This window comes from Carettochelys insculpta, chromosome 2, assembly GCF_033958435.1.
Source record: "Carettochelys insculpta isolate YL-2023 chromosome 2, ASM3395843v1, whole genome shotgun sequence".
In the NCBI taxonomy this organism is placed as follows: Eukaryota; Metazoa; Chordata; order Testudines; family Carettochelyidae; genus Carettochelys; species Carettochelys insculpta.
Window position 1 is genome coordinate 75,584,387 of NC_134138.1, and position 12,559 is coordinate 75,596,945.

The following is a 12,559-nucleotide window of genomic DNA, read 5'->3' on the forward strand; positions in this document are numbered from 1 at the left end:
TTACCCTCATTCCACAGTCCAGCCCAAGAGCCAACTCTACTCCTGTAGCTTCTCTGTGGGTTCCTCCCTCTCAGAAGAGAGTGCCAGGCCACTTTTCTCCTGGGTCTCTGGCATCCTGCATCTCAGGGTAGATCTACACAGCAAAGGTGTTTCAAAACAACACTGTTGTTTCAAAATACCTGTGCTAGGGTCTACACAATGCAACCTTTGTTTTGAAAAAAATTCAAAATAGCAGTGGGCTGATTTAGAAATAGGTAAACCTCATTCCACGAGGAACAGAGCCTATTTCAAAATAAGTCATAGGCAATGGCCACATTACCACCGCTCCTCGCACAGGCAGGGCTAATGTGGCACTTCGGGATATGCTAATGAGGCACTACCATGAATATGCAGCTCATCATTAGCATAACGGTGGCCATGGACACTTCGAAACTGCCACTTTTGAAACACAGCTGCCTGTGTAGCTGGAGGCCTTTTGAAATGGACCCTTAATTTCGAAAGCCCCTTCTTCCCCTTTGGTTTTAGGAAGAAGGGGCTTTCGAAATCAGGGGTCTGTTGGGAGAGGCCCCTCCAGCTACACAGGCAGCGTGCGTTTTGAAACCAGCAGTTTCGAAGTGCGTGCTTGGCTGTCATTATGCTAATGAGGCACTGCATATTCATGAAGGTGTCTCATTAGCATATCCCGAGGTGCCACATTACCACAGCTCCTCTGAAAGGAGGGACTAGTATGGCCACAGCCATAGTGCATCCAATGGCTCTATTTTGAAATAGTCTCTATTGTGTGAAGCAACATTATTTCAAAATGAGCTGTTCCAGAATAGCCTATTTCAAAATAAGGCTACTGTGTAGACATACACAATGGTTATGCCTAGATCAGAGCCATCTGTTGACAGACATTTTTGTCAGAAGATATCTTCCAACAAAACTTCTGTTAACAGATTGTGACCAAACCTCAAGGCAGATCAAAAGAGCGAGCCACTCTGTCAACAGAGAGTGGCCTGACTGTCTGGCCACTGTCTTGACAAAACAGCCTCCCAAAATACCATCCAGCAGGGTTGCATGGCCAGCAATCCCTTTCAGAAGCCCTGGCGAGACATGCCCATAAAGGGCCCCCATCAGATACCCGTTCTCTGCCCGTGCTGGGGAGAGCCCTCCATGAGGGATAGCACAGCTGCTAGAGCAGGACTTCACGGCCTCCTGGGACACACAGCTCTTTCCAGTGAGCCATGTGCTAGAGGAGACCCTGAGCTTGCACTGGCCCCAAGCACAGCAGCTTCAGCACCTGCTGCACCTCCCAGTGGCCATCCTCCTCCTCCAGGAGGGTGACCTTGACACCACTTTTGAAGAACTCAGTGTGGCTGTTGGACAGTCACACATATGCCTGACCCCTCGCCCAGGTGTACAGGTGGATCTGGAGGTACCTCACCAGTTCTGACTAGTGGGAGCAGCTGGTCATGGGGCAGTGGGCTCCAGAATTTCCACATGCAGAATGACACCTTCCTGGAGCTTTGTGCATGGCTCATCCCCACTCTCTGGAGACAGGACACCTGGCTGCAGCCTGCCAGCCCCATAGAGAAGTGGGTCATAGTCACCCTGTGGAAGCTCACTACCTCTGACAGCTACTGCTCAGTGGGAAACTGTCGGGGGCCTCCTCATGGAAGTAAAGCACTTGTGGGCTGCAGTCCCTGTATGGCGCGGGGTGTCCCTCCAAAGGAGGACCCTTGGGAAGTGGGGCTGTGGGGGTGCAAGGGATGGGGAGGGAAGCCCTTTCCTCAGGGGACAGTGCTGTTCCACCCTCACACAGCCCTCCTGCTGGGGGGGGGGGTGGCATCAAAGGGGGGCTCCCAGAGAGCTCGGGGGAGGGGATGGAAGGGGATGAGGGGGAGGGATGTGTGTTCAGTCTGACATGTGTTCAGTCCCCTCCCCCTGCAGGTCATGACAGCCATCATCATCATGCTGCTAGAGACAGTCATCCATCTCAGAGATATGGATGCAGCCATGGCAGGATTTGCTCCCCTGGGATTTCCAGACTGCATGGGGCCATCGATGGGACCCACATCCCCATCTGTGCGTCGGACTATAGCGCAGCAAAGTATATCAACAGAAAGGGGGTACTTCCCCATGGTGCTGCAGGCCCTGGCCAACCACTGTGAACAGTTCACTGACAGTCAAGCCAGGCACTCAATACACGTGTTCCGCAACTCCAGCCTGTGCTAGAGGACGGAGGCAGGCATGTTCATTCCCCATCATGAGCTGGCAGTCAGGGATGTGCATATGCCACTGTGCATCATGGGGGATGTGGCCTACCCCCTAGTGCCATGGCTCATGAGGCCTTACACTGGCCAGCTGGACCCAAGCCAGGAACTCTCAAATGCCGACCTCAACCAGGCAAGGAACCAGGTCCAGTGTGCCTTCAGCCACCTCAAGGCTCGCTTTTGGTGCCTGCTCACCCGCCTGGATGTGGGGGAGCACAATGTCCCCAAAGTTGTGGTTGCATGTTGTGCCCTCCACAACATAGTAGAGGGGAAGGGAAGACCTTCTGCTAGGGTGGGGGCAGCCGCCAGCCCTGGGTATGAGCAGTTTCTCTACCCCTCTTTTTTCATCCTGTTTGTTCTCCTTCCAGCTCAGATTCATTTGACTCTTTCTCTGCATCTCATTTTCCTTAGTAAATAGAGAACTGGATTGGGACTCAGGAGACTTGGCTTCTGTTCCCAAGTGCTGCCATGGGCAATGTCACTGTCATTGTTTCCTCCCTGGAAAACAGGAAAATGATACCAGCCTTCCTTTGCAAAACACTGAGATCTGCCCAGAAATAGCACGAGAAAAGACAGGTATAACTTTCTCACAAATTCCCTGAATACAGTAAACCCCCCACTTTACATAAGCTCAACATGTGTGTTAATTGTATTAGTGCAAATGTCAAAATCCTGGGCTCCAGATGCCCACTTCCCTCAGCTGAGGGAAGCAGGCAGTTGAAGACGGGGGGACATGGCTGGGGGAAGCTGCGGGGCTGCTCCTTTCAGCACTCTGCCTGCCACCAGCTCAGCACTTGGAGGTGGCAGTGGAGCATGGAAAGGAGCAGCCCCATGGCTTCCCCCGGTTTCTCCCAGCTGGGGAAAGCCAGGAGGATGCTACTGCTGGGAGGAGGGGAAGGCCCTCAGCCCCAGGGAGCCAGGAGCCAGGAGCCAGGCACAGCAGCCTGGTCAGTCTCCAGGCTCCTGCAAGCAGTGGGGAGCCAGGAAACTGACCAGAACCTGCTGTGCCTGACTCCCTGTTCCCCCAGCTAAGGGGCTTCCCCCTCCCCTGCCTCCCTCTTCTCCCCTCCCCCCTCCTGCAAGCCCCTGGGGAGCTGGGAGCCAGGCGCAGTAGCATCTGCTCAGGTTACTGGCTCCAGAGTGGGGGGACCTAGGAAACTGACCAGGCACTGCTGCACCTGTCTCCTGGGGGCTCGGAGGATGAGGAAGGGGGGAAGGAGAGGTAGGAACCCTCTCAACCCCCTGCAAGTCAGGTGTAGCAGCATCTGGTCAGTTTCCCGGCTCCCACAAGCAGCAAGGAGCTGGGAAACTGACCAGACGCTGCCGCTCCTGGCTCCCCTGGTTGAGTGGGAGCCTAGAAAAAATGACTAGGCACTGCTGCACCCAGCTCCAGGCTCCCAGGACCCCAGAGGAGGTCCCCCCTTGACTTACATGAAATTTGAGTTATACAGGGGTTGTGAGAAATGCTCCCCCGTTACTTGGGGTGTTACCATAGTAACATTTTTTTTCCATTCTCTCTCTCTTACACCTGTCAGTTACGCTCATTCTATGTCAGTGGTCAGAAACCTTTCTGAGGCAAAGTGCTGACATTTCACCTTTTGACCTCTATGTGTAGTCCAAGTGCAGCTGATACTTTTTTATAGTTACTAATAGTTCTACTTAGAACAGCTTCATTAATAAATATGCAGAGCATTGCTGTCTGAGTGGTGGTTGGTAGCAGTAGCTGTTTTTTTGTTAATATACAGGCAGCATGGCTTTGAGAAAGCTCTCAGCTGCATGGGGAACCAGAGGCAGCACTGAGCTCCCACCTCACATGCCAATGAAAATCAGCTCACATGCCACTCTTGGCACTTGTACCAGGGGTTACTGACCCGTTCTACATCCATCCTTGTGCTTCTCCCCACCTCTACTCCATTTCTTTGTTCTGTTCTCATGCTGCCTTGCCATGTTCCATAAGCCCTCTTTTCTTTCACGTGTACTCCCCTCTTGGCCCATTTCTCATCCTCCACCTACTGGTGCAAAACATTCTTCTTAGGAACACATTTCCTATTTGTCTGAGATGAATAACTACAGCTGCCAGAGGGTAGCAGTCATATTCCCACTAGAGAGATGCTACTGTTTTAACTGGTAAAGCGTGGTGGGATGGTGAGTGCAAGGAGAAACAAGAAGATCCCATCCTGTACCTAGGGTTGGAGGCTGCACTGGCAGCTCACAGAAAAGCATTCCTCAGCTTCAGACAACCCGATGATGGAAGTCTAGGTGTATTTAGCAAAATAGAGCTGAGTCACTGGACCCCTCAGCATTTCAGGACCTGTAACTTTTGGTCTGAGAGCTCAAAAAGGCCATTTGTAAGGGCACGAGCCTCTCCTGAAAAGGTAGGTGAAGTAGCTGCTTAGCAAGTCCTAAAAGTAGAGAACAATAGCAGTTTTCCTTCAAGGCCAGCCAACCCTCATCTAAAACCAAGAGGGAACCATTCATGCCTGATGAGAACAATCTCAATTTTCACAGAAGACCCAAACTCAAGCTACATAATATGGTGTTTGGTCCTATTTAAGTATCAAAGAAAGATGGATAAACAATTGCTCGTCAACATACTGCACCACTTACATTAAGCTGCTAGGATAAATAAATTGACAGGCAAGAGAAACAGAACACTAAGGACCACCTGTAAACAGGCTGAACTCAACAAAATGAGGGAAGTGTGGAATTGGAAGCCTGTGGTCAGCTGAGACAAAAAGCCCAAAGATCAGGCCAGAATTGATACATAGAACACAAGCTTTTCACAGCAATTAAAAGGAACAAATGGAGTGTGAGACAAAGGGGGAGGGGGTAAATCAACCCACTGCCCATCTAACCTGAGGGGAAATTCCTTCCCAAGGTAAAATTTCTGTGCAGAATTGTGGATGTTGTCAGTAGCAAGTCATAGGGCTTTACCACAAAGTCAGCAGGGAGATGGAATAGGAAAGTATTCTAATGCTTAATACCATACTACATGACCACCTGCAAGAGTGACATGGTTCTTCAATTCCCCACGTGTTGATATGTTGGGAGAGTTGGCTATGTGAGTGCATGGCACAATCTAGAACCTCCTGCGTTTTATAGTGCCAAAGGCCACTTACCACGTAGGTGCATGGCACTATAAAATGCAAGTAATTACTGAGGCCATGTCTATGTTATCTGGAAGATTGACCTGCTCCGGATCAGTCTTCAGGGGGTTGATTTCACACGTCTGATAGGGATGTGCAAAATCGACTTCTTGGGATTGGCAGTTGATCCCTGTACTCCTCACTATCATGAGGAGTAAGGGAGGTTGACAGGAGAGTTTCTCTCATCAACCTCCCTCAGTAAAGAGAGCCAGGTAAGTCGACTGCAGATAAGCTGATTCTAGCTATGCAATTGCCTTAGCTAGAACTGTGCACCTGCAATCAACTTACCTGCCTTATGGAGCCCAAGCCTTAGACACTGTTCACACAGGGTAGAGGAAAGTTAGCATGAGCAATTTTTTTCATCACCCTTTAACAGGGTGTGAAGTCAATAAGTTGAAAAAAGAGGGGAGGAACTTGTACATTTCACTAGCTGCAGGGTTGGAAGAGCAAAATGTGGAAGTGTTAATGGGATATATTGGAGGCAATGCTGAAAGAAAGCAGAGTTAAGGTTGCATGGCTTTTTCAGTTCCCTGCTTACGGAAGTTTGTTTTTCCCCTGAGCACTACTGTACCCAGCCTCCTCATCCTCAAGACAGTGCATCCATCTCTCAATTTTTCAGTCACTGGCACACAAACGTTTCTTCTCCATACTACTTCTACAACTTGATTCACATGCAGTGCCCAGAGTGAAGGACAACAGTGTTACAGTGGAAATCTGGTCATGTTTCAGAATGACTGGAATGTGCAGAAGAGCCAACAAGAAAAATGTCAGGTTATCTGTTCCAAACTAGACAGGTTTGTATTCTGAGCAAAAGATCCTCTGACCTGTGCAAATAGGTGTAGCCCATCTCTGCGGAAAATGAAGTGTCATTGCTTGTAAGCTTTCTATGCTATACAATACCTGTTCTCTGGCTCTGTCAAAAACCCTTCAATTTCCAAATTAACAATTTTACAACACTTATTTTAATCTCTGTACTGTGGGTGTAGCAATTGTTCAGATGCTCAGCCAAATCAGGGAAAAAGTTACCATCCAAATCTGCTGTGGGTGCCAGGAGTACACCAGATAGAAAGCCCAGATCATTATTCTTCAGGTAGTGATTCACTTGAACTGTTTCTCTCAAAGCAATAGTAATCTATTCCAAGATCAGGAAGAAGCCACTTCTCTGACTTCTCCCTGAGCCAGTAAAACAGATTTTTCTGAAACGACTGATCCAAGGTTTGCTTACCACTGGTCCTCATTTGTCATCTCTTCCTCAGTCACAGCTCCCTCACCCTGTCCCTATCTCCCCACTGACTGAGCCACCCTCCCAATGGCACGTCTCTAGCTCCCGCTGCAGAGTAACAAGTTTTGATTAGATCAACTGGTGACTATTCTGCTCTTTTTTATAGCAAACATCTCCATAAAATAAAAACATTTTAATACAAACAACATACTGCAAGCGAAGTGAGTTATTAAACCTTTATTGCAGCATACAAAGGAAAGATTCACATGGACAATGGCGCCAAGACATTCTCCTGAGTTATCAGTCAAAGTGGCTGCAGAGGACCCCCCTCAGCTTTATTCACTACTGATTCAGACACACTGCAATCCTTCCATGTTGCATGCTTGCACAAGCAAAGAAATGACCAAGTTCTCAAAATACTGGTCACAATCTTTGGGGTACCTAAACTCAGTGGATGTCATGAACTACCTTGAGTAAAACTGACAGACCATTTTGACCCACATCACAGCCAAGTTTGATTTCTGCAGCCATAAAAAAACCACACCCCCAGAAGCTGCCATTTGATGGGCAGGGCTTATATCTGTAACACACAACTCAAATTTCAAGAGTAATTTGAGCTACGGTAGAACCCTGAGACATGCGCACTTGAGTTGCACGTGTCTCAGGTTAATATGACTGAGCGTCAGGGAGCTGGTGCCTGGTTCTGGGCTGCTTGTCACTCAGATCTGGGAATCAGTTTCCTGGTCCTGTGCATGGTGGGCAGCCCAGAGCCAGGTGTCAGCTCCCCACCATTCAGAGGAGCAGGAACATTGATCAGCACTGCTGCGCTGGTCAGTTTCCCAGCTGCTGCCATTAGGCTGCTGCCATTGACAGGAAAGGTTTCTCTGCTCCTCTCAGTGGTGGAAGCCAAGAGCCTGACTCTCAACTGCTGCCACTGACAAGAGTGGCTGCCGCCCAACAGGAGTGGGGAAACCAATCTTGTCGGGTGGCAAGAGTCAGGCTGCTGCCCTGACAGGAGCAGGGAAACTGACCAGCGCTGCTGAACTGGTCAGTTTCCTGGCTCCCCGAGTTACACAGGCTTTGACTTGCAAGGGGTTGTGCAAGAACGCAACCTCTGCGTAAGTCGGGAGTCTGCTGTTCCAACTTTCTCCTGCATCCTCTTCAGGCTCAGCAAACTGCAGAATAATCCATGTAAACAAGTCAGTTTTGGAAGACTTACAAGGATGGATCCTCAAACACATCTTGGAACAACCTTAACTATATAAGCCAAATTGCAGAAGTTACCACGTCAAGACTATGATCATACCTCTAGAACAGGGATGGGTACGATATGGCCCATGCACCAAATCCAGTAAGCCCCAACACACAGAGGAGGGCCACTCAAAGTGGTTGGCTGCTCCCTGTGGCTCTCTGCACTGCAGGGGAAGGGGAGGTTTCACAGGCAGTCTCCATCCACAGCAAATCTCAGCTCTCACTGACCAGTTTCCAGCCAATAGGAGCAGAGAAATTTTGCTGAGCACAGGGCAGCACAGAGAGCCGCATAGAGTGGTCTTGGGCTGCTAGCAAACCTGGAAGCTTGCCTGTGAGTGCTGCCGGCCAGGAGCTGCTTAGGTACATGCCTTCTGGCCAGTGTGTGCCTGTGGCATCCCTACTCAGTCCCAGATCCTGCACCCCATCCTACAACCCTCCCCAGGACAGAATTCTTTCCGACACACATACACCCTCCCAGACCCTGCAACCCAATTTCCTGACCCAGATCACAACCTCCTGCTTCGCCCAAACTTTCTCTTCCATTCCAGTTCCCTGTCCCAAGCTCCCTAACTCAAGCTCCCTTCCACACACAACCTCTGACCCAGATCCCACACCCTCTCCATAGAAAAGTATGGCCCCTGACCACTTACCAAAATCTTGGAGTGCCCCCCCACCAAAAATTATTGCCCGCCTCTGCTCTAGATCCTCAGTAAGACCAGAGCCCACTCTTCTGTGACTGTCCAGCCAAGCTGATGTCAAAATACATCCACAAAAACTAAAAGACAAACAGCTCTGCTGAACCCATCCAAAGTGATTCAGTAATGCAAAACCACCATCAATGAATAATTAGAATTTGTACTTGGCTCAGAGGCACACAGAATCACAGGGCTGGGAGGGACCTCAGGAGGTCATCTAATCCAGCCCCGTTTCAAGCAGGATCAACCCCCACTAAGTCATCCCAGCCAGGACCTTGTCAAGCCAGGACTAAAAAGCCTTGAGAATGGAGAATCTACCACCTCTCTAGGCAACGCATTCCAATGCTTCACCACCCGCCTGCTGAAGTAGTTTTTCCTAATACCTAACCTACACCTCTCCCTCTTCAACTTCAGACCATTACTCCTTGTTCTGCCACCTGACACCACTGAGAACAGTTTCTCACCCTTCTCTTTAGAGCTCCCCTTCAGCAAGTTGAAGGCTGCTATTAAATCAATCACCTCTAAGTCTTCTCTTCCGTAAACTAAACAAGCCAAAATCCCTCAGCCTATCCTCATAGGTCTTGTGCTCCAGCCCTTTAATTATTTTTGTTGCCCTCCACTGAACCAGCTCCAGTACATCCACATCCTTTTCATACTGGGGGCCCCAAAACTGGACACAATATTCTAGATGTGGCCTCACCAGTGCCTAGTAGACAGGAACTACCACTCCTTTAGACCTGCTCAAAATGCCCCTTCTAATGCACCCTAGTATGCCGTTAGCCTTCTTGGCTACAAGGGCGCACTGTTTGTTCATGTCCAGCCTTTCATCCACCATAACCCCTCAGTCCCTTTCCGTCATATGGCTGCTTACTCAGTTGGTCCTAGACTATAACAATACTTGGGATTCTTGCGCCCCAGGTGCAGGACTCTACACGTTTCCTTGTTGAACCACATCAGATTTCTTTTGGCCCAGTCCTCCAATTTATCCAAGTCACTCTGGATTCTCTCGCTACCCTCCAACGTATCTAACTCTCCCCCTAGTTTTGTGTCATCCGCAAACTTGCTGAGGATGCAATCCAGTCCCTCAACTAGGTCGTTAATAAAGATGTTGAACAACACTGTACCCAGAACTGAGCCTTGCAGCACTCCACTTGAAACTGACCGCCATCCAGATATTGAGCATTGACCACTACCCGTTGGGCCCGACAGTCAAGCCAGCTTTCTATCCATCTTAGAGTCCAAGGATCCAATCCATATCTCCTTAACCTATGGATAAGAATATTGTGGGAGACTATATCAAAAGCCTTGCTGAAGTTAAGGTATATCACATCGACTAACTTCCCCATGTCCACAGAGCCTGTTACTTTGTCATAGAAGCTAATCAGATTGGTGACACAATACAGCCAGATGCACAAATAAGCTACTTTCCAGTTGGCAGCCTTGACAATGCTGGCAGGGTATGGAACCCCACCCTCCCCTAAAAAAAAACAACAGCACCACACACTTGGGCATGAAAAGCCCCCTGCCCCCCACCGGAAAAATAAATCACAAACACCGCTAGAGAGTTGAGGAGGACAGACACTCCTGAAGGAACAGTTATAGCATAGAGGGACACAGCATCAGGCAGGCATGATCTTCCAGATAGCAACCTGAGTTTTAGGGCTGCCCAAATAAGAATGCAGCCACCCAGAATATATTTAAGAATGTCCTGTTATGACAGGGTAGTTTTCTGGATTGTATTATTCCACAAACATAAGCTATGAGGACCCTAGTAAGGCATTAGCACCAGGAGCTAATTGATCTCAAAGCACACAAGACAGCTGTTGGGGAGGGGACGAGACTGGGGAGTGGTTAAGGAGCCTTTAATAGGCAACGATCAAGGAACTGAGTAAAGGATATAGTTCTAAATACATGGTTTTAACACAAAATACAATGGGGCAAATTAAAATAAGAATAGCATTAATGCAACATTTAAGTTATTTAAACCTTGCAACAAATGCTAAAGCTGGTTCTGGAACAAAAAGTTTGGCCATCTCACACACAGCACTTTCGTTTTTTAAAAATGTAAATGCTTAATTATACTAATGCTGGTAGATATCCAGTACACACAGGATGTATAACATCTCCAATTTAACACTCTGGGGACAGCCTTAATCTGTGGGATATCCCAACTTTTTGGAGCATTCGATAGTTCAGACTTTAGTTTGCATCAGCACCTTATTTAGTCTATAATTTTGCACATTTAAATTTTAACTATGAAAATTAAGCAGCAATAGGAAATGATTGTCTTAACTGATCACTTTTGTATAACTTCCTGTAACTTTAACATCAATTGCACTTGTATGTCAAATAGATATTGGCACATAGCCAGTGAAAAATTCAGGTTTAGTCTACAAATTTGCACATTTTTACTCACTTTTAAAAGAACTGCATACCATGAATTCAATTTTTTTCCCACAAAACATAAGTATTGCACAATCCAACCTCAGAAACACCCCTCTAAGTGCAAAACTATCTTCACTAATACAAACGTTCAAAAAAAGGAAGAGGCACATTTGAGTGACAGCTTCATTTAAAAGTGCACAGTAACTATATTACTGATTGACTAATGTTAGCAGGTAAGTCAAGTCCACGTTATCTCACAAGAACCAGATGCTTCAGAAGTAAAAAGTGAGTTCATATTTGTTCAGAAGTCATTCTGATTTCAGTGTTTTTGTGTGAGACTAGCTTTTCCAAGTATACAGGAATAAAATGTTACTCTCAACATTTTATGGCACAAATTAAATTGTTTTATCCTGGAGCTACCTGATAAATGCCTTTCCTGTTACAGCAGTCAACACACTTGCTATGAAACACATTGTTGCATTTGAGAAAAGCTAACAAAACAGGAAACCCAACTCGATCATTTATCTTATGAATGTAAAAACATTGCACACATTCTTAACATTAAGTACATATGATGGCCATAAATGCCAATGCTGTTTTTCTCCATGTGCTAGAAGACTTGATCAGCCTATGAAAGACATTCCTTTGGGGAGCAGTTTTGCTGCAGATTTATTAGACTTTGTTGACAACTCGCTTGGGCTTTTGTTAAGTCTATATTATGTTGCCAGGAGACTTGTGCTTCTGATGAGATAAAAATTACAAACAGGAATTCCTTTACAGCCTGTCACTTAGCTAGTAAATAAAATAGGAACCATTGCTGCTAAATACTGGCTACTGTAAGCAGAAAAAGAAAAGCAGTGCGTATTGTAAATAAGGCCATTTACAGCCCTCTCCAAGTGTAAGTCAATAAAAGATCACCTTTATAAGTTAGAATTACCGGATTTTGTGGAACGTGGCTGTTTTGGCTCCAAGGTATTTGCAGCATTATAATATCAGGACCAGGATACAGCTGCCTTGTGACTAAGACGATGCTCACTCAATAAGTGCTATCCAATCACTATACGTCACCAGACATCTGTTTCCTGTTTTCATTCTTTCCCTGTTATCATTTTATCCGAGTCACCCCTTCACCTGAAGGCCATTCAGTAATCTGCTACAACTGAAGTGTGTTGTACCAGACACGGACAAAAAACTCATTTGATCACCTTATTACCAAAAGCTAAAAGTTGAACCAAAATCGCTTTTAAAGCACACAATGATACATACACATTTTGGTCTTCACTAAAATGACTAACTTCCTTCTTTGCTTCCAGTTAAGAAGCTTTCCTGTTGCGTACCACCACCTCCACAAAGTACAATTGTGAATTGATTCATAAAAACAAACATTATGGCACAAATAAGGGAAGGCAATAAATATTCTCTCCCCTGGCACCTTCCCTCACCAAAAATGGAGCAACTAGTATTGTAGTAACAATAAAAAAGGTGTCACTTGTCATTTAAGTTTCCAAGCCAACAATCATCAGGATGCAGAACAGGATACCTCTAAAATGAGAAAGTTATTTACCCCACATTCAAGTTACGACCAGAAGCTATTTTTTGGCATAA